Source organism: Mastomys coucha, unplaced genomic scaffold, assembly GCF_008632895.1.
Source record: "Mastomys coucha isolate ucsf_1 unplaced genomic scaffold, UCSF_Mcou_1 pScaffold8, whole genome shotgun sequence".
Classification (NCBI taxonomy): domain Eukaryota; kingdom Metazoa; phylum Chordata; class Mammalia; order Rodentia; family Muridae; genus Mastomys; species Mastomys coucha.
This window is the reverse complement of record NW_022196914.1, coordinates 68,343,560-68,364,449: the sequence shown is the minus strand read 5'-3', so window position 1 is coordinate 68,364,449 and position 20,890 is coordinate 68,343,560. Positions and strand designations below refer to the sequence as shown.

The 20,890-nt window shown below is 43.8% G+C and overlaps 1 long non-coding RNA gene across 2 annotated transcripts in view; it reads left to right on the top strand.

The window, feature by feature from the left end:
* The first annotated feature begins 12,244 nt into the window (after window positions 1–12,244).
* LOC116083628 overlaps window positions 12,245–20,890 on the top strand; it is a 58,449-nt gene continuing 49,803 nt past the window's right edge. For both annotated transcript variants that reach the window (XR_004115814.1, XR_004115815.1), the window contains exon 1: window positions 12,245–12,812. This is a non-coding gene — a long non-coding RNA (uncharacterized LOC116083628). The remainder of the gene's footprint in view (window positions 12,813–20,890) is intronic.

The window sequence follows — 20,890 nt, the reverse complement described above, 5'->3', positions numbered from 1 at the left end:
CTAATGCTGTAGTCATGGGTCTGCTGCCTTCCAGGTTTCTTTGTTTTCAAGTTAGTATCCTTTTAAATATGAAATACAGCAAACATACAAAACAATACGAAAAGTGACAGGATAGGACTCCTTTTTGCTTCAGTATGGCAAATCATACACTCTGACCATTCTCCAATGAAAACAACTGAAAATTCTGAATACAATACCAGAAGTTGGTTTTAAATGTATTATCATTGAGTTGATAAGAATGTATAAAGGGTCAGAAGCAAAAATGTGAACACAGGATCTTGAAAGGTCAAAGGGTTTTGAACGCCGTTTTCTTTGTGAAGATGTAGGTAGACCTCCTGGACTTTTCTTCATGACCCTGGCTGACACTGATCTCACCTTCAGGTGGGCACATGTAGTAAAAGAGACAAGGGACCATGCCCAGATGCCAACAAAGGTGAAGTTTAAGAGGAAAAGTAACATGTAAAGCTAGGACCCCAAATGGCAATAAATATTGGGGTACAGATGACCTAGCTACACCCCCCCACACAGATAGAGATAGTGTGCAAACTCTTTTATTTTGACTACAGCACTGATTAGAAGTTGGGCCTTTTCTCCTGAACATGTATAACCACAGAGAAACCCACACAGAAGATTTTGGACCCAAAATTTATAACTCTCTGTGAGGACCAAAAACCTTCAAGCTAAAAGAAAAAAAAAAAGTGAATTGGTTTCAAGTTATAGTTGCTACAACAAATGTGGTCATCTCTTGAGAAAACCACTTCAATCATGCCTAAACATTTCCCCAGATCAGCAGGGTGTGTCGGTCCCTGCCATTAATCCCAGCACTTGGGAGGCAGAGGTGGGTGGATCTCTGTGAGTGTGAGGAAGCCTAGTCATAATAGTGAATTCCAGGACAGCTAGTGTTATGGAGAGACCCTGTCTCAAACAAACCAAAACCAAAACCAAACAAACAAACAAAATCCCATAAAATTTTAAAAAACCATGGCCTGACCCTAAAGCCTTACAGAGCAGCGAGGACACCAGTGGGGGAATAAAGACACCAGGAGATAAAGCAGAATAATCAAGCCTCCAGATGGCATAAGCTACCATCAGTCATACACAACATGAGTACATCTATTAAAGTATGAATAGAGAAGATTACAATTAAATAAAAATAAAGGACTAAAAATAATGATCTTTCAAATTTGCAAGATAAGAAAAAAATGCCTAAAACTTTTAATAATGTTTATCATTAAAATAAGAACCTAAGATGGGTTGATTAAATAGATTGGGCACAGAAAAAAGAAAAAAAAAATCAACAACAGCAGAACCAAAAGAAAGGAACAAACAGGGGCTGGCGAGATGGCTCAGCCGGTAAGAGCATTGACTGCAATTCTGAAGGTCCTGAGTTCAAATCCCAGCAACCACATGGTGGCTCATGGCTATCTGTACAGCTACAGTGTACTCATACACATAAAATAAATAAATCTTTTTTAAAAAAAGAAACAAACAACCCCCCCCGAAAAACAAACCAAACAAAGTGGAAGAAATTTATTTGTGAGATTTGCAAGGAAAGAAAGCCAAGATTCTTCAAGATTATAAGATCTTTTATAGAGTTAAGGACTTGTAGAGAAAACACTCAGCTTCCAAAATAATTGGGAGAAATTTCCTTTTGAAGATGAGGAACGGGCTCAGGAGATGGCCCAGGGGACAAGGTACTTACTAAGCAAGCAGAAGTATTTGCGTTCTGCTCACTGGCATCGCATAAGAGCCAAGCATGGCAGCACCCGTCTGAAGCTCCAGTGCTGAACGAGTGAGATGGGAGTTGGAGACAGGCAGAGCTCTATACTCACTGGCTGGTCAGCCTAGCCCAGCCAATGAGCTCCAGGTTCAGTGTGACATCCTCTCTCTTAAAAAAATAAGATGGAAGATACCTGACATAGACAGTGGCTTCTACATGTGAATGCATACACTCAGATATGTGCACATGCATGCAACACATCATAGGCAACAACAACTACAAAAGTGACTGAATGAGTTAAACAAAAAACCTGGGAATTATTTTTAAACCTGTCTGCCCAGAATGGCTGTTTATCCTTGGCTGTTGATTCATAACCCTAATGTCCTTTCGACTTTCACACATGCTTGGACACGCAGAATACATGCGTGTAGCTGAGGCAGAGAAGGAGGAGTGGCAAAGGACCTTGCCCTCCATGCCTAGGTTTTCTAAGGCTCTCCTTTACGGTTCTATATAATGAGTGGCACCTGGCGAAAGAGAGGAGGGGTTTCTTCTGGATCTGCACATCCTCACATTTTAAAACGTGCAAGCCCATTCAGAACATTCACGAGAGGCTTCGTTTTCTAGTATCAGTTCTCATCTTTAATGAAGGCATCATTTCTTCTCTCCATGGAAGGATGAAGCCAGGTCCCATTGCATCTGGGTCAGCCTGGGATGTCTCAGAGATTTAGGAATGACAAGCTAGAAGCAAAGGAGCTCATTGAACAGTCATCCTAATCAAAAACCGTGTGTCCCCTTCTCGGGGCACTTAGGTGGAGCAAATAGGGCACAGGAGGCAGGACCATCTCTGCCCTCACTTTCTCTTTCTGGAACCTCACTTCGTGAAAATTCAGAGTGACAGTACAGTCTCCTGTCGTTCTCTGGTATGTGATCTATACTCAAAGCTATCCTTTTTTTTAAAAAAAAAAAAAAAAAAAAAAAAACCTTGTTTCTGAGGAGGGAGCAGGAAGAGAAAGAGTATGGGCTCAGCAGGAACAAGACAGGAAGCCACCACAAGTTCACCAGCCTGAGAGACTGCCTTGAGCCTTGCCTGGAGGCCCTCAGAAAAGCAAGGTCATGGGGCCTCGTCCACCCAAGTTCTCAATAATAAGCGGAAAAATATGCAAACCAGTGAGTTCACACAGCCGTTCAGACATTCTTGGGGCATTACTGAGAATTATTTTGAAAGCACACAATCAGATTATTGAAGGGCTGGTTTGTCAGCGAGCCACAGCAAAGGCTCTGGGAAAATGGGAGTCTTTCCTAAACCTTGTGGTGGCCAGGGTCATGGGGAGACGCTTGACTCCCTACAACAAGGCATCTGTGTCTCCTCTGCCCCACTGCCTGGACAGCTCAGGCTGGCTTGCTTGCCTGCTTGATGATGGCTGCCACCAAGGCTACAATCAGCACATCTCCTAATGTCACACACCCTGGATCCTGAAAACCCGAGGGCCACTTTCAGGGCAGGAGTGCTAAAATCCAGCAGAGAAAGAGCAGCTGTTCTAAAACGTGTGGGAGAAGCAGGGGCTGAGACAGACACTGTACGGCACCAGGATAGAATATGAGTTAGAAGGTTTTTGGAAAAAGAAAATTTCAACAGCTACATAAATAAAAGTTAATACTATTTCTATATAATAGCATGGCTTAGTGGCTTCACACATTGCAAGCACTGAGCCGTGGCTAAGCTGTTCCTTAAAAATAGAACCGATCCTACCATCTTTTCTCAGTGCTCCTAATCCATAATTCAGCCTTGTGGAGAGGCAACTAGACTGCCCTGTGGCAGGCAAATAGAGTCAGGCGTTTCTTTCTTGACCTTGGTTGCTTTCGGATAAGGAAGAGAGAGACAAATCAAATATCATCCAATTAATATGCGCTACTCTCCAGTTCTCAAGACAAGGTTGCTTTGTAGCCTGTGATCTGAATGAAGAAGGTAGTGGTATCCTTTCTTCCGGAAAGGAAACGGCGGTTCAGAGAGGTGGCCACTGGGCTACTGATGGGTCCATGGCCCATGCCTTTGTAGCAAGTGGCCTCCAAGAGACTTCCTGCAGTTCATTCTGAACTCAGAAACTTAACTAGTTAACTGCAAAACTCCACATGCTGCTATTCTTTCCCTGGCCCCACTGGAGCGGGGTGAGGGGGAAGGGGAGGTGCTGGGGGTGCGGGGTTACTTGGAACCTTGGAGTGCTTGGCAATAGGGTGCTTGGCTTCCTCTCACCTGCTGTGCCTTCTCTTTCAAAGCCGGACAAAGGAGCCCTTGCCCCAGGACCAGGGTGATTGCAACTTGGCAAAGGGGAGCACACCTCTGCACCTTTCCTGTAGATGTTATCTCGCCAACCTTCCCTGCGTCCCTGCAGGCATGTGGCCTGGCCTCTGTCCATCTAGAAGAAAAAGGCACCGAGTTGTCCGTCCTGTGTACCCTGTGACTTAGGCCTTAGCTACTTTGTTTTGCCAGGGTTGAAAAGGCCCTTCACATCCTTTAAAGGAAGTGACTGGAGTTCAGGAGGCAAAGGCTGGCTGTTGCCGAATGCCGGGTACAAACATCCCATGTTGCTGATTGTTATAACAAGTGATGTTTTCTATAAGTAATATATAAATTGTGTTCTGAAATGGCTGTCGCTGACTGTATTAACCCTCATTTTATAGAAAAACCGAGGCTCATAGCTGAGAAATACCTCGCTTCAGATACAGTGGTATCAAATGGCAGAGTATATTTTGTTTCCGGTCCTCAAAGACTGAAGGGACAATGTGAGGACCCAAACAACACAGTCTAATTGTCATCATGCAGAAGTCCCTCAGCTGCTGGAGGCACAGGCCTGAGGCAGAGGAGTGGCAAAGAGAAGGCAGCAGTGATCCCAGGAAACTCCTCCAGTCCCGTTCCTCAAGACCCAGCACGGCTGACATCAGGGAGGTCAGTCCAAACTCAGAGACATTTTCAGGACCCCGGTGTGGTGAAATATTAGGTAGTGGTGCAGAGGGAGTCAGTCACAAAATGAAGATGAGAAGTGAGCATGGTGGGTACCCATGCAATCCTAGCAAAGGAGACAGGGGGGTCAGAAGTTCAAGGTCACCATCTGCTTTATAGGGAGTTTGAGAACAGTCTCAAGAAATGGGTGTGGGAAGGTACCTGCTAGGCCGGGGAAGCAGGGGGCTGGGACAGAGCCCCAGCTGCCAAAACTGGCTGTCAGCTCAGGCTGTTCTGTTAAAAACCCAGTGCCAGGGAGAGGCTTGCTGATCTGTGATGGTATGCTCCATTTCAATACAGCATCTACATTTTAAGATTTGTCCTGTAAGTTTTGGAAGAAAAAGAAATCCCCAGTGACCATCTCATTAAAACAAAGCAGTGTAGGCACGACCAAACGGATCCTTTAAAAAGCTGTTAAAATGCTTGTTATCGTATTTACATTCGCTTCTGGAGTAATGCAAAGGCTGCAGGGTAATAGCATTTCTATAAATTGGTTGCTGGTGGGAGGGGGTAGTTATTGTTTCTGGTCAATTATGATCCCGCTCCATCATTTCATTTAGTAGATCGACCTGCAATGCCATGATCTGAGTTTTCTGTATGCCTCCCTTAGTCCAGGTCTCAGACCTAGGAGCCTGTGACCCCAAGCAGAGCTGCTCCATGGTAGACATGAGTAGAGGAACTGACCAAATCCCGAAAGTCATTCCCGTGTCCAAAGTGGATTGGAATTAGCATCAGCCTGCTAATACGCACCCGGGAAATAATCAGCCACCATCCCCGAGGCTACATTTCTCATGCAATGTCCTTGTTCTGGGCATGTGACTAATTGCCAAGCTCTGATAAAGCAGTGTGTGTTCAACGTAAATTATACACTGGATGCCAGGCTGCCGCTTCAGCCTGATAGTGCTGGAACAGGTATTTCCAGCTTTGCAAGGTCAAGCCTAGAGCTTAATGATGCTTGTGCAGGTCTATAGCTGACCCTCTGCTTCAGCTTTAGGAGCCTCTCTCCTCCCCAGAACCATAAAGCTACAAACTACAAGTGATTGTCTGCTTATTCCCATTGGTTTTAGGTAAGTGAATCCATAAACGTTTCAGAGACTCGCCCTGGCCCTGACTTGTCTTTTTCCAAAGGACAGAAGCAACCTTGGCAGCTCGTCCTATCAGTCTTATCAGTCTAATAAGCAAGTTCTTCTCTAACTATCACCAGTTTGTGCCGTTTCCTCTCCATTTCCTTTTCTCTCAGATCCTCAGAAGTCATGGAAATACCTTCATGATATCCTAGTGGTAAAACCTCCCATAAACTTGAAAACCAAGTTCATGCCTGGCAAGATGGCTCAGCTGACCAAGGTGCCAACTGCCAAGCCTTGTGACCTGTGTTCAATCCCCAGAACCTACAAAGTGGGAGGAAAGAACCTAGAATCTCACAGGTTGTCCTCTGACCTCTACCTGTACATTGTGGCAAGTATGTCTCCTACACACACACACACACACACACACACACACACGAGGGGGTACAGAGGGTTACAGGAAAGGAAGAGGGAGGGGGACACATGAACACCCACAAAGTAATACAATACAATAAAAAAAATTTAAAAACCCCAAATTCATCCATAAGGTTTTCTCTAGTATAAGATAAATTCTTTGGTTCCTTCTAACCTTTATTTCCACTTAACTTTATCTGATAGAAGATGCTTGACTCTCCTCTGTTCCCTCATTATTCATTAATTGACTGATTAATTTTATATTTATGTGTATGAATGTTTTGCCTGTTTATATGTATGTGCATCATATGTGTGCCTGATGCCACTAAGGTCAGGAGAGGTTATTGGATGCCCTGGATCAGATTGTGAGCCTCCACTATTTATTCCCTCCTCTCACCTTTATGAAGGGTGATGACTGGACTTGTATTATATGCAATCAGGAATTGTCTCTCATTCCAAAAGTCTTCAGGCAGGGTGGCTTCTGTCCCAGTGGGCCATCGAGAGTCTTCTGCAGCCTTCAGGCAGGGTGGCTTCTGTCCCCGTGGGCCATCGAGAATCTTCTGCAGCCTTCAGTAGAGCTAGCCCCTGTCTACTGCAAGATGTCTGCGACAGCTCCAAATACACCATGCGATATCCCAATAACAAGCTTCCCCTTGTGAGTCTCTCCATAGTACAAGAAAGCCCTTTTACCAAAGCTCTAGCACCTTACTGGCTGGGAACGGGCCACAGTCCAGGAAAGTAATTGCCGAGGTTGGCTAGACCTATCACCCATTATCTTCCTATGCCAGAGCGTTAAGGGAAGTAATCCTAAGGACATGCTCTAAATAAAAGAGGAGCATGCCCTGTCAAGGGGAGAGGGATGGTGGTGGCTGTGAGGTAGGCAATCAGCCAGCCATAAGTAAGCCATCAGAACACCAGATTAGTCTTAGTATAGTCCAAAGTATAAACAATAACACACCAAAATACATCACTACTGACGGCCCACCGGTGGCAGATGTGAGAACTAATACACACATGTGGAGATAAACGAGATATGTCCCTTGACCTGTGGTGCTAGCTTTCATGGAGAAGGCCCACACAGGGTCCAAGTTTCATGGTGAGTGCTAAGAGCAGGCACAGCAGAGTGTTCTGCAAACACAAAGACAGAACACCTAGCTCAACAGAAGGACCCTGCCTCCTGGGGAGAGGCCAACTGGACTGCCCATGAATCCTAGGGAGAGGTAGGTTAAGAGAACAAGGAACCATGTAGCATGATTCTTGTCATTTTCAGATTGTCGTTGGGGATCCTGTGCTTCATTATCATGGCTCATCCAAAGTTAGTGAACTAGAAAGTCCTTTCAAGCCTTGAGGGTGGCGTGAATTTCAAGGGTCACTTCCCATGAGTTCATTTGCGCATATTTTGTGTCTGGATAAAATCCATTTTATGATCAGTGAATTCCATAGTTAAACAAGGAGGCCACTCATCTAGTAGGAAAATGTCTGCAGGAGAAAATGAATGTGGTCTGATTGTCATGATGTCATCGGCTCTGTAATGGGCTTGTTTTTAAAGTATTATGAGAAAATGGCAGTGATTTAGACAGAGGAAGAATTGGTGGGGTCTGACTGAAGGTCTTAAAAGATGCCATTTTTATTAGTTTGACTTTTGTGTGCCCAAGGCAGGATATCAAGAGTCATTTATAGGCACTGACTGTCTAAATGAGAAGGATTTTTTTTTTTTTTTAGCATATTTGCTGTCTTTCTAAAAGTATTCCTCACAAGAGACCCAGAAAATGTACACTCCATACCAAGGGAGGAGAGAAGGTGGTGGCTGTGAGGTAGGCAATCAACCGTGTTTGCCATAAATAAGCCAATAGAACACCAGATCAGTCTGCTTTCCTCCATCTTTCTGATTTTGGTTTTTCATCCAATTTATGGGTGTCCTTTCTTTTCCATGAGGGAATCCCAGTGGGTACCTGAAACCCCACACCCACTATGTTCTTCTGTCCTATGATAACATTTACTGTATGAGTTGGGCACAGGAAGAAATGAGTAATAGTTTACTATAGCTCTTGGCAACATCAGCATATGTGTTCTTCCTTATTGTGAATGTTCACCTCTTAACTTAATGGAAGCACTTACAGCTTCTCACTGGCGTAGCTATACCACCAGCATTCCTAACTACACTTCAGAGGAGGCAATCGTTGAGTAAAACAAGGGTTACTTCAACAAAAGACTTCACCACGGCAACAGTAACTCTGATAATGAAGAGGACTACTATCTTAAAGAGCCCCCAAAGGCTGTTCCGAGGGCTTGGTCTCAATCCAGCAATGTTCAGAGGTGAAGCCAGCTGGAAAGTGGTTGGATAATGAGGACTCTGACCTTATTTACAGGTGTATAGCTTGGCAAGCTCCTAAGAGGTATTGGGACCAGCAAGATGGAACTTAGTTGAAGAATAAGTAATGGGTTATGCCTGTCAACGGTGTATCATGTATCGTGTTGCTAGGCCCCTCATTTCCCTTCCCCTCCTGATTCTTTAAAAATCTCAAGATGTAGGACATAAAGCTAAGAGCAGGGCAGAGCAAATGTCACCTGTGTGTATACATATAGAGATACACGTAAGTAATCGTGCCTTCTAGAACATCCTCAGAAGCCATTGCAGTAGTTATGACACTTACCTTTGGGACAAAGGATCAAGGATCAAGCATAGAAGACTTGTATTGTATAGTTAACAACTCTTTGCAGTTTGATTCTATGTAAGACATGTTTATGGTTTTAAAAAGCCTGAGCTACTTCTTTGTGGTTTGGTGTGGAAAACTATTACCTGCAATATCAGAAGAGCAGGAGCTGGCATGGCATACAGAGAATGAGACAGCAGTCATTACCCAAATGACTTGGAGAAGTAGGGTGTGGGGAGAGACGGCTCAGTGCAGAAGAGTGTCTGTCACCAAGGCTGAGAGTCTGAGTTCTACAAATTCGAGGCAGTAAACTGACTTCTAAAGGTTGTCCTCTGACATTCCCAAGCACACTGGGACATGTACGACACACACACAGACACACACATACACACATTAACATAATATTATATATGTATTTAAAGCCTCGAAGAGAACTTAGCTGACCTAACAATGTGGCCATCCTCTAGGCAGATGTGGTGTGTTAAAATGGTGGAAACTTTCACTTTCTCTGTATTGCTTAATTTTGTGCAGCCGTAGTGAATGGTCAAAAAGAAAAACATTTTTTTTTTCAAACTGGAAAGAAAAGTGGGAGGAAAAATAAACCCATCGAGTCCTCCTAGTCCCTTGTGCACAAATCCTTCTGTCTAGTCTATGCCAAGACAAGACTCTGGCTCCGGCCCCTCACCTGGTTCCTCTCAGCTCCCCTTCTTTTTTCCCTTTTAAATCCCACCTGCACTGAAGCCTTTGTAGTCACCAGGTGGATGGGTGAGGAATCTCACCTCAGATCCAACTTATCTACCCTACTCTTACCCAACTAGAAAAACTGGAAATAAAATCCAAAACAGAATGTTCAAAACAGACTCTCAAAACTAGCCTAACCTGTAAATGAAATCACATTTTACTACACCTGGGATTTGTGCTAAGAGCTGGCAGCCAGCTAACCTACAAGGAGGCCTGGCAGAAGACAGACGCCCTGGTGGTGCCGGTCCTCCCAGGGACCACTTGTGGGCTTTCCCTGCTCTTTGACCCTCCTTGTTTTTCTCATCTTCTCATCCTGTCTGCTGAGCTCACTGGGGAGGCTACAAGCTGTGGGACCCGAGTGCTACTGGGGAAATGAATGATGATTAACCAATCTGGAAGCCCTGGAGGGTAAGGCTTGGATTGTGGGTTTGTCATGAATATCGCCTAGAAAATGAGGAGAACCCCAGATGTTCATTAACCCTAATGTGCTCTGATATTATTTGGAAGATGCTATGACAACCAAACCTAACATTCGGTCTTTTCAACTCAGGATTTTCAAAAACACTTAAATATCACTTTAAGTCTTACACATGACTGTACAATAATGGGTGTGAATGACTCTTGGGCAACCAATGTTATCTGTGTTGACATATTTTCCAGTACTTCCCCAACTTCCATTAGTGATAAGGCAAAGGGGCTGTACCCCAGGGGTAGAGTGTTTGTCTAGCACGCATAAGGCCCAATCCCTAAATCCAATCCCTAAACACCACAACAAGGGAGGTGGGGTAAAGTTTTGTTACAGGTGAGAGACAGTATTACATAAGAAAGCAAAAGGCAGCTCAGATGTGTCCCAGTGCCAAATGAGATGGTTGCCAAGGGGAAAAAAAAAGAAAAAAAACCCCTCAGATTAAAGTACAAATCGCATTTCTGCTTGGTTCAGAGAAACTGGAAGAGATTTGAACCTGGATGTAGGAAGGAAGTACAAAAGCAGAAGTTTTGAAAGGTTGCTCTATCCAATCGCAAAGTTCTCCTTCACCATTTGTTTGAATGTCGGCATCCATATAGTTTAGAACATCCTACCCACTTGCAGAGCCACAGAACAGAGAGAAGATGTCTTCTTTCTTAGTACACTGGAAAAAAAAATTAAGGTAGGCTGCTGTTTCTAGCTGAGTTGAGTCTCCCAGAACGATAGGGTAAGGTTTAAGTCTCATACCTCAAACAGGATTTTTATTTGAAAAATAAGGCCTTTATAGATGATATAAACAAGTTGAAATGGGGGTATTTAGGGTGGGTCCTAACTCAGTCTGCCAGGCGAGTCTATGAGAGGGGAATGTAGAACCTCTCTGAGACAGGGCAGACACAGGGAGGAGGCCCTGTGGAGAAGAAAACTGGATCCCTGCATCTCTAAGGCAGGAAGGCCTGAGGCAAGCAGGAGCTGAAGAGGTTGAAAACAGGTCTTTCTGCAGCCTTAGGAGGGGGCACAGCTTGAAGTACCTCCCCTGTGGAACAACGCTCTTGTTTTATTAAATAAGCATGCACCCAGTCTGTGAAACTTTGTTATGGACGCTCCAGGACATTAATGCCCTGAAGTGTAGCAATAGTCAGAAAATATAGTAAGAGTAAATCTGTTTATTGTGGTGTAATAGTAGGAACTCATGGCTTTTTAGTTGTGACAGATTTTGTTCCTTTGCTTTTTTCCTTCCATCCCTCCCTCCCTTGCTTTCTCCCTCCCTGATTCCTTTCCTTCTTTCTTTCTCTCTCTCTCTTTCTTTCTTTCTTTCTTTCTTTCTTTCTTTCTTTCTTTCTTTCTTTCTTTCTTTCTTTCTTTCTTCTGAGAACACAGGACCTGTTGGTAGTTGCCTTCCTGTAGAAAGTGGAGAGTCAGTTAAATCCTTCAGGCTGGGGCAAGGCATAAGCCAGGCTGGACCCCTTTAAAATTAGACACTAGTTTGTGCCAGAGATAAACACAGTGCCCTGTACCCACAGCGCTCCAGTTCTAACCAGCTGGTGACAAAGTCAGTGACTCAACAGGGCTGGGAAGTCCTGAGCCCTGGAGCCAGGCTGAGCCAGGACTCAAAGGCCTCACCAACAGACAGAACTGGTAAAACCCAAGCAGGGCCATCTAGCCATGATTTTTTTGTTGTTGCTTTTTTTTTTTTTTGCTGGGGGTGGTGCAGGAAATAGAAACCAAATCTGCAGATGTTGTAAAGGAGGACCAAGAAGTGCCCACCCTTGTGATAATAATCCTAGCTGAGAGGCTAGAAGCTGGCCTGGATGTCTCTGTGCTGGAAAGAAGTTCCTACTGCCAGGTGGGGAGGGGAACTGGGGTAGGGGCGGGGCTGGGCTGGAGGGAGGGCTGGGGGGGCGCTGGGCGGAGGGAGGATGGGGGAGGGGACAGGGAAGGTTGAGGGAGCTGCGGGGGAGGCTGGTGCGGGTGCACAGCTCCCACAGACCCGACCTTGATTTGTGCTGAATGAGACAAAGGCCTGGGGCCTGGGCTTTTGTTGTCATTCTTTAGTCCTGAGACCCAGCTCTGCTCCCTTTTGTCTAGGGAGTAGCCCAGGCCAAGCAGAAGGGGAGGGGAGGGGAACTGACATCATGGAGGGGCCTCGAAAACTGTTGCAAACTTGGGGTGATTCCCCTTGTTTTTTTTTTTTAAACCTCATCCTCCAGAGTCTTCTTTTGTCAAAATATGCGAATGCAAAGAAGAACTCCTATTTATTATTGTTTTGAAGAGTTTGAAGAGCTAAGGTGTTTTCCCTGAGACTCGGTTTCAAAATCAACAAACGGCCACCTGGCCTGAAAGAAAGGAGAAATGGGGTCAGCTCCGTCATCAGTCCTGGGCATTAACAAGCCAAGTGGCGAGAGAACGCTCCTCGTCCCTGATGTCCCCCAGTAATGCTTCAGAAGCTGTCCAACCAGCAACCCTCCCCCCCCCCCGCCCCAGGTGTGGGGAGGGCCAGGCAGAAAGGTCACAGTGTTTGGTGTCTCGCCATGACTGAGAGGGCTTGTTCGCCCGGCTTTTAAAAACTTAGAATGGTGCCTCCCCCTACTCCCAAGGGTGAGAGAGAAGCCAAGTGTCCACATTGTTAACTGTCAACGGATCGTTCCCTCTCTGGTACAATCGGAATGCCAAGGAGGTGGGCCTAAAAAGCCCAAGGTAGTTATAAACATCTTTGGAAGTCGTTTTCAAACCAACACTGCCCAAGGACGAGGCCTAGGTAAGAGCCAAGCCATAGGAATGGGAAGTTTCTTGGGAGGTGCCCCGCACCCTTCCTGCATAGCAGGGTGGAAGGGTGGCCCAGGGTTAAGTGGAGAAAACAGCAGGTTACACTTCCCTCCAGTCTGAGAGTCAAGCAGGGAGGAAGCTGACCAAGAGGCTCCAATGCTTTAATACTGCCTGCTTTGAAAAGATTTGTCTGACAAGTGCTGACTGGGTGACTTTTAAAGAACAGTGTCGCTGAGCCTTTATTTCCTCCTTCTTCCTTCCTTTTGTGTGGCTCCCTTCCTTGCCGGGATGGGTCAGTCAGCGGCTGCAGGCGCAGGGCATGGGGAAGTCGCTGGCATAAGGAAGCGCCCTTAAGGCCCACATTTCCACCTCCATCCTTTCAGCCTGTTCTCTCTACTGCAGACTTCTCCCCTGAGTGTTTCTTCAGCAGGCTCTAGGAGAGGATGTTTGGTCAGAGGGCATCGAGATGGGAACAAGAGGAGAGGAAATAAGGGGCCAGCGATAAAGACATAAGAGCCAAGGAGGAAGGCATAAATAGAAACCGGGATGATGAATAACACCAGGTATGTAGCAGACAGGGAGAGGCACGAAAAAGGAGCGAGACAGAGAGGTTGTCTTACCGAGAGAAACAATTCAAAAATAGGAAAATGTGAGAAACCCAAAAACAAACAAACCCGAGCTTGAACAGGAAAGCGAAGAACCAACTGGAAGTAAGAAACAGAACGCTAAACAGGAAGGAGTCTGAATGAGAAATGCCTGTGAGGAGAGGAGGCACAGAGGGCCCTTTGTGGCCTGTTTGTAGATTAGAGAAAAAAAGACAGAACAGAAGAGAGAAGCCAAGAGTGTTTATTCCCTGCACTTGGCCAACAACAACAACAAAATGATCATTTTTTAATCATGGAAGAAGCATCTCAGAGAGCTCCAAGCCTTTTGGACTTTCAACCTGCCTGTCCCTCCTTTTCCATCCCTTAAGACTTTCTAAAAGCATAAGGAAACTCACAACCAGGAAAACCAAATCTCCATCTCCATTATTTTTATAGAAGGTTTATTTTGTGGAAGTCTTCCATCCTTAGGGTTCAGGCTGGGTGGTTACCTGTCCTTGAGGGTAGATAATGTCAGGCTTCATATTCTCCATAAACCCCAGTGATACCCCTTTGAGGTGTGTGTTGCTCCTTTAAAACATATAGATTAAAAAAAGGAAACAATTATTTGTGTGACTCACATTTCAGAATCCTACCTTACCATTAATAAGTTAGAGGTTGCCTTGTGAGTTTAAATAATTTAACGAATGGAGTAATAAAAAAATGTAACTAAAGCCTAAATGGGTAAATACCACATATACCCAGGAGAAGTTGAGATTAGTTATCTTATTACTGCAAATTGCTGTTACTAAACATTATGAAAAATTACCAAAAAGATGCCTCTCTTCCCCATTCTGTAATTTTATGATATTAATATTATTCACACATGGGTATGTTTCTCCTTATATGCCTTTCCTGCCCTGTCTCTCTAATGAGGAAATAAGCAGGGAAACGCAGCAGATAAATTCGCCAACCATGGCTGAAGCAAATGAAAAAAGATATCAGAAACAAATAGCATTATCAGCTTTTAGCTCCATAATAAGCTCTTATTTATTTAGACCCTATTAATTTGGAATTTATAATAACCTGATTGGGATCTGGGCAGAAATTTTCCTTCATTTAGCAAATGCTGTCTGGCTAAAGAGTGCAGAAGAATAAAGTAAATGAGATTCTAAGGGGAATGCTTGAAATACATCTTAGAGCACTTCAGGCAACCCCTTATATATGAATAATTAATATAAGAATACATATTATTCTTATCCAGTAATTATCTGGTAATTCAGCAGGAATTTGTTAGGTCACCCTGCAGAGTATGGAAGTGTGGGCTTGCCACAAAATAGCTCTATGACCGTTGGCAAGGCACTTAACTTTATCAGCCCCTATTTTTCTTACCTGTAGAAGTAGATTGATAATACCAATTCTGCTTAGTTCGAGGGTTTGTAGAAAGCACAAAATGAAAGAGTAGGTGGGAAGCCATTTTGAAATCTACACATAAGGTAGAAAAAAAAATATCTATCATATTATGAGCCTAAATTCCATACTTTCAAGCCAGGTATGGTGCTAGTACTTATAACTGTAGCACTTGGGAGACTGGATCAAGATGATGCAGGCCAAAATCAATGCCCTATTTCAACAAAAATGACACAGAAATGAAATTTCATACTTTCTACTAATTCAACATGACCTTTCTTCCAATAGTCTTTGCTTTACACAACTTCAGTGAAATAGAATTCCCTTACAAGTGTGTGTGTGTGTGTGTGTGTGTGTGTGAACAGACTCTTAAAGTCATTATTTGTGTTCCAGGATCATGAAATATGTTTAAGATGGTACAATTAAAGAAAAAGTTATTGCGCATAGATGGAAGATTCTAAAGCTGGCGCCCCTAGAGTTTGGGTTCAAATTCATGAGCCTCCACACAGATGGTTAATTATCAATGAGACCGTTTCATTTTTTTTTTTTTTTTTTTTTTTTTTTTTTACAAAAAGGTAAACTATGATTTCAAAAGATTTTTAAATATAAAGACTAAAAGAGAAAATGTACATGCCACAATGCCTAGCACAGGATGGGCATTGTAGAGGAGATGGGGGCAGGCAGAGAGGTACTGTTGGAGTGATAGTTATCAACAAGGAAGGATCATTCGTTTTGAAATGATGTATGCATTAGAGAAATAGCAAGGCTTCTCACTTCAAGTCCATGTCCCCTATTACAACTCATCTCTCAAATGTAAAGCCAAAAGGAGAGTGCATTTATGTTGCACACACCAACCTATGCTCCTTTGGATAAAATGTAGATTGCAGAGAATTATAATAGTATTCCATCCATTCAAAGACATTTGCTTTTCATGTTTTTCATGTTCTGGAAATCGGAAGGAACTTAATTGTTATAAATGTGCTGATCTGGCAGAGGAGGGCTTAAGAGGAACTGTCATTTGCTACAGTGGGTGAATTTAGCCAAAGTTTTTAGAATAAAGGATCTTCAAGGGCCAGGGAGAGAGTCCTGATGATTTCTGCCTCCTAAACATGGAGACTGTAGTTCAGATCCCTAGCACACACTTTAAAAGGTAGGCTCAGTAGCATAACTCTATTCCCAGCACTGGGGAGACAAGAGACAGGGGGAGAGCAACTGAGGAAGAAGCTGAACATCAACCTTTTAGCAGCTACATTCATGATTGTACACACACACACACACACACACACACTCACACCTCAAGGTCTTGGTATTTGTGCTTCACTAGGATGCTAAACATTTGTCAAAACCTCTTTATGAAAGAAAGGAAGGAAGGAAGGAAAGAAGGAAGAAAGGAAGGAGGGAGGGAGGGATGGAAGGAAGGAGAGAGAGATTGAGAAAGAGAGAGAGAGAGAGAGAGAGAGAGAGAGAGAGAGAGAGAGAGAGAGAGAGAGAGAGAGAGAGAGAGAGAGGCAGAGACAGAGACAGAGACAGAGACAGAGACAGAGACAGAGACAGAGACAGAGACAAAGAACAGTTCTTTCTAGGCCGGTGAGAGAGTTCTGTGAGCCAAGACACTTGCTGCCCAAGCCTAATGACTGGGGTTTGGCCCCTAGAATCCATGTAAAGGTAAAAGGAGAGAACTAACTTTACAAAGCTGTCCTCTGACCTCCATGCAAGCATGTGCCTTCCCACACTGTGCACATGTTCTCACACATGTATATACATGCATACATACATGGCACACATACACATTGTATACATACATGCGGTGCACACTGTGTATACTCATTGCACACAATGTGTATACCAGTATTGTATGCACATATTGTCACATACATACTGTCTTCTACACATTGGACACACATACTGTACACATGTATTGCATACACATGACACACTCATTTTACACACACTGTGTACATGCACACACACACACAGGAGCAATTAAACATTTTACAATAGGTGATTGATTGGGGGCAGGGGTTAAGATTCCAAATGAGGAGTGCTGGAGATGCCAAACACAGAGGTTGTTACAGAAGTGCCAATCTGCTTGGGAACACTGTGGTGCCTAGTGAGGCCAAGGACTCCTCACAGTGTACCCAGATAGTGAGTAACAGCATAGGTGACATACATACTGTCTGTTGACAAAAGCTGTGTACAGTTATCGTGCCTTTTTATCCTGTGAGTAAAGCTATCTCTTAATTAGATAAATCAGCTTCCTTCCCTTTGACTGACAGACTCATCAGAGTGTCCTGTTCTTCAGATCACCTAGAAGCAAAGTTAAATAGAATTAAATGTATACTTCAGATATACTTCAGATGTCTGTACTTGATGATAATTTGTTCCCTTTTAACAAAGCACTTAAAAATTAGAAATTTGTTTCTTCTTGGAATTTAGCTTAAAGAATTGAAGGTTTGTCAAAACATAACCACTTACAGATTTCACACCACTGACTGTAAACACTGACAGAAAGACCCTCTTGACATATCTTGGACACTGTATGCGTGGTGGCTTATGATAATAGCAGCAATTACTAAGCACTCATGTATGCTACTTATCTGCTAGGGATACTCCAAGCAACTCCTTTAATTTTAAAAGACTACATCTGGCATTATTGTCCCATGACCCTATAGTGTTCTATTATTATTATTATTTACAAGTGTGGAAGCACAGATAACACACATGTAAATTAGTTATGAACAGGAAATCATACATCTGGGAAGGCACTGGGGGAAAATTGGAATCCAGGCAGTTTCATCCCTTTGTAGCGCATCCTCACAGACCTCTTGGAAAGCATGCACCTTGGGTTGCATCCTCCTTACTTCAAAGGTGAACACTGAGACTCAGAAAGGCCAAGTAATTGGACTGTACCACCCAGTTTGTAAGTGAGAGAGCCAGGATTCCTAATGGAGCCTGTCTCCAAAGAAGCCAAATGCCCTTTTCCCTCAAGACATGATTTCAATGGGACCACATAGCTACAAAACTTGAAGTGCAAGGAGCATAGATGGGGACAACTGGCAGAGGAAAGGGGAATTGTGGGACAAGACAACCTTTGACCCATGCTAGCCAGAAATGGGAATTTTCTACCTGGAGGGAGTCACCTCTTTTTTTAGTTGCTATAATTGTGAGTGAAGCTCCCTGAGAAGGTTAGTGTCCATTGACTGAGAAGTTACCATATAAATTCACTCTAACTTGGATGTACATTCCTTTTTCTTCCCCTTTTCATTTCTGACTGGCTACAATACACATATACCCTCCCTAAAGAATGGAGCACACAACAGCAGCAGCAGCAACAACAACAACTACTACTACTACTAATACTCTTACTACACACACACACACACACACACACACACACACACACACACACACACACATGGACTTTCAAGAAGCATATACCTCAACACAAAATACTATGTGCCATTATTCTTGGGTGGTGGGTGATGGAATTGTACCTTTCATCCATGCTTGATAGATTCAGTCTATTTTTTATTCCTCTGTGGTTTGTTATTTATAAATCAGTATGATTCATTCTTGCTGGATTCCAACTACACAATTCATATACATAATGTATATACACACATAAGCTACTTTTAACAGTCACTAACTCGAGGTCATTTCAATTGGCTACTTTTCTTTATTAGGAAGTAAAAATCAGGTCTGGGGTCAGTGCTGTTGTCTGTGAAAGAGGATCTCATGCTCCACTGTCTCCTGACACAGCTGCCAAATTGACTGCTGCCATAGGAACTTGGGAGGGTAGACCACATTGGGTTAAGACCACTTGGTACCCTCTTCTGCGCCTGTGCACCTCTTATGGAACACTCTCATCCACTTGTTTAGCTAGCTTTAGCTATGGTGTCCATACCTGAGTCTAGACTTCCTAGCTAACTAACCATCTATTTTTTGTGTACCTCAACCTCAGCATGCCCAAACCCTGTCAACCCTGCCCTGTGCCATGTTCTCTCTTTCAGTGGATGGCTCACAGAGCCAGACCTGGGAGTTACCCCTCTCATCTCCCCCAGCCTTATTTGCACACAGCTGACCTTCTGCTTGACATTTGAATCTATGCCCCCAGCTTGCTCTCCTGGGTTCCAGCCACCAATTTCTCTGTTCCTTCACCGGCTTTGCGGGCGAGTCCCGTGCTTCCGGGCTTTCTCCTAAATATCTTAACATGGTTGTGAAATCTTGCATTGCTGTGTCCCAAGATTCAGGCCCATCCTTTACATTTTTAACACCTTAGGTTCTTACTTTTCCTCAACTCCCATGGTCTGCAGCGTCTCTTCTCATCTGCGTGACTTCTACCCATCCTTCAAGTCACAGCCTAAACTCGCTTTCTCTTGCGCCTCTGGTGTGGTCCATGCCTTCCCCACACACCCCACCTGCAGCTGGATGTTCTTCTCACAGCCCAGAGAACCTGTACTTTATCCCAGCAGCCATTGTCCTGTAATGAACTTCCTCTTTAGTTCTGACTCCTCTCCAAGCCTGAAATTTCAGACAAAGCTTACACCCTCCTAGAATCGTACATGCTCCCACCATGGTCCCAGGCACGTGGTAAACACTAAGAAATCACTGCATGGCTGGTGCACTGCCAACTCTGAGTTTCCCATCAGTGCCTTTGTGGGACCATTTGGGGAAAGCTTCTGCCAAGGAGACTTCTGCTTTTGTCAAAGGAAGACTGCAACTCTAGATAACTTGTTAAGGGTTCCCCTGGGGTGTTTGATACATTTTAAAATGTAAAGAATGTTGCAGTGGCTCATGCCTTTATCTTTTCCTTGTTATTTATTTATCTTCTTTTGGGGACAGACTGGCCTTGAACTCCTGTCCTCAAGTGATACTTCCTACCACAGCCTCTAAGTAGCTGAGATTGTAGCTACTATCCAGCCAATGGAAGTCTGCAGTTTTTGTACTAGAGATAGAAGTCTAGGTCTTACACATGCCAAGAACTGAGTTATACCCCCATCTTTGTGTCTTCCTCTAAGACCGTGTGTGTCTTTACTCATGAAAAGTGTGTCAGAAAATAGCTCTACCAAATTGGACTTTGAGACCCCATAGTTTGAACTGGTTATGTGTTCTTTTTCATCCTTTCCATTAACCAACCAATTAATTAATTAACTAATTAATTAATGTGTATAGGTGTTTCATCTGCATGTATGTATGTGTACCATGTACATGTCTGGTGTCTGCAGAGGTGAGGAGAAGGTATAAAGTCCCCTGGAACTGGAGTCAAAGATAGTTATTAGTGTGGTTTCTGGGAATTGAACCCTGGTCCTCTGGAAGAACAGCCAGTGATCTTAACTGCTGAGCCATCTCCAGCCCTTGTTCTTTTCTTTATTTTTTTATTGTTTGTATTTTTGGCATGTAGCATTTAATTCTATGGTCCTGTGGGTATGTACACAGTCTTGGGCAGATGCTTGTGTGCGCATGCATATGGAATCAGGAAGATGAAGAAGTCAGGTGTCTTCCTCCTCAACTGTGCTCCACACTATTATTATTACTATTATTATTATTATTATTATTATTAAAAGATCTTACAGATTCAGTGAGACTGGCTAGCCTGTGAGCTCCAGGACTCCATTTGCCTTTACCTCTCCAGCAATGGGATTTACAGACACACATTGCTGGGTCTGTGTTTGTTTGTTTGTTTGTTATTTGTTTTTGTGAGTTCAGGAGCTCCAAATTCAGGTCCACATGCTAAACTGAGCAAGTGCTTCACCAGCCGAGCATTTACCCTGCCCCAGAAGATTGTACTCTAGCATTTTTTCAAAGCATTTATTTTAAAACAAGCATATTTTTAAAAAGATACAAAGCTGGGTCTCTCTGTGTAGTCCTGACTGTCCTGGAATGAGTTCTGCAGATCAGGCTGGCCTAAAATTCAGGGATCTACCTGTCTCAGCCTCCTGAGTGCTGGGATTAAAAGTGTGCACCACCAGGTTTGGCCAAGACTGGGTATTTAAGAAACTCATTTCGCTGACCAGACCTTGGGCACAAGCTCTGCAGCCAGTCCCACAACACACAGAGAAAGCCACACTCCCAGGTGATC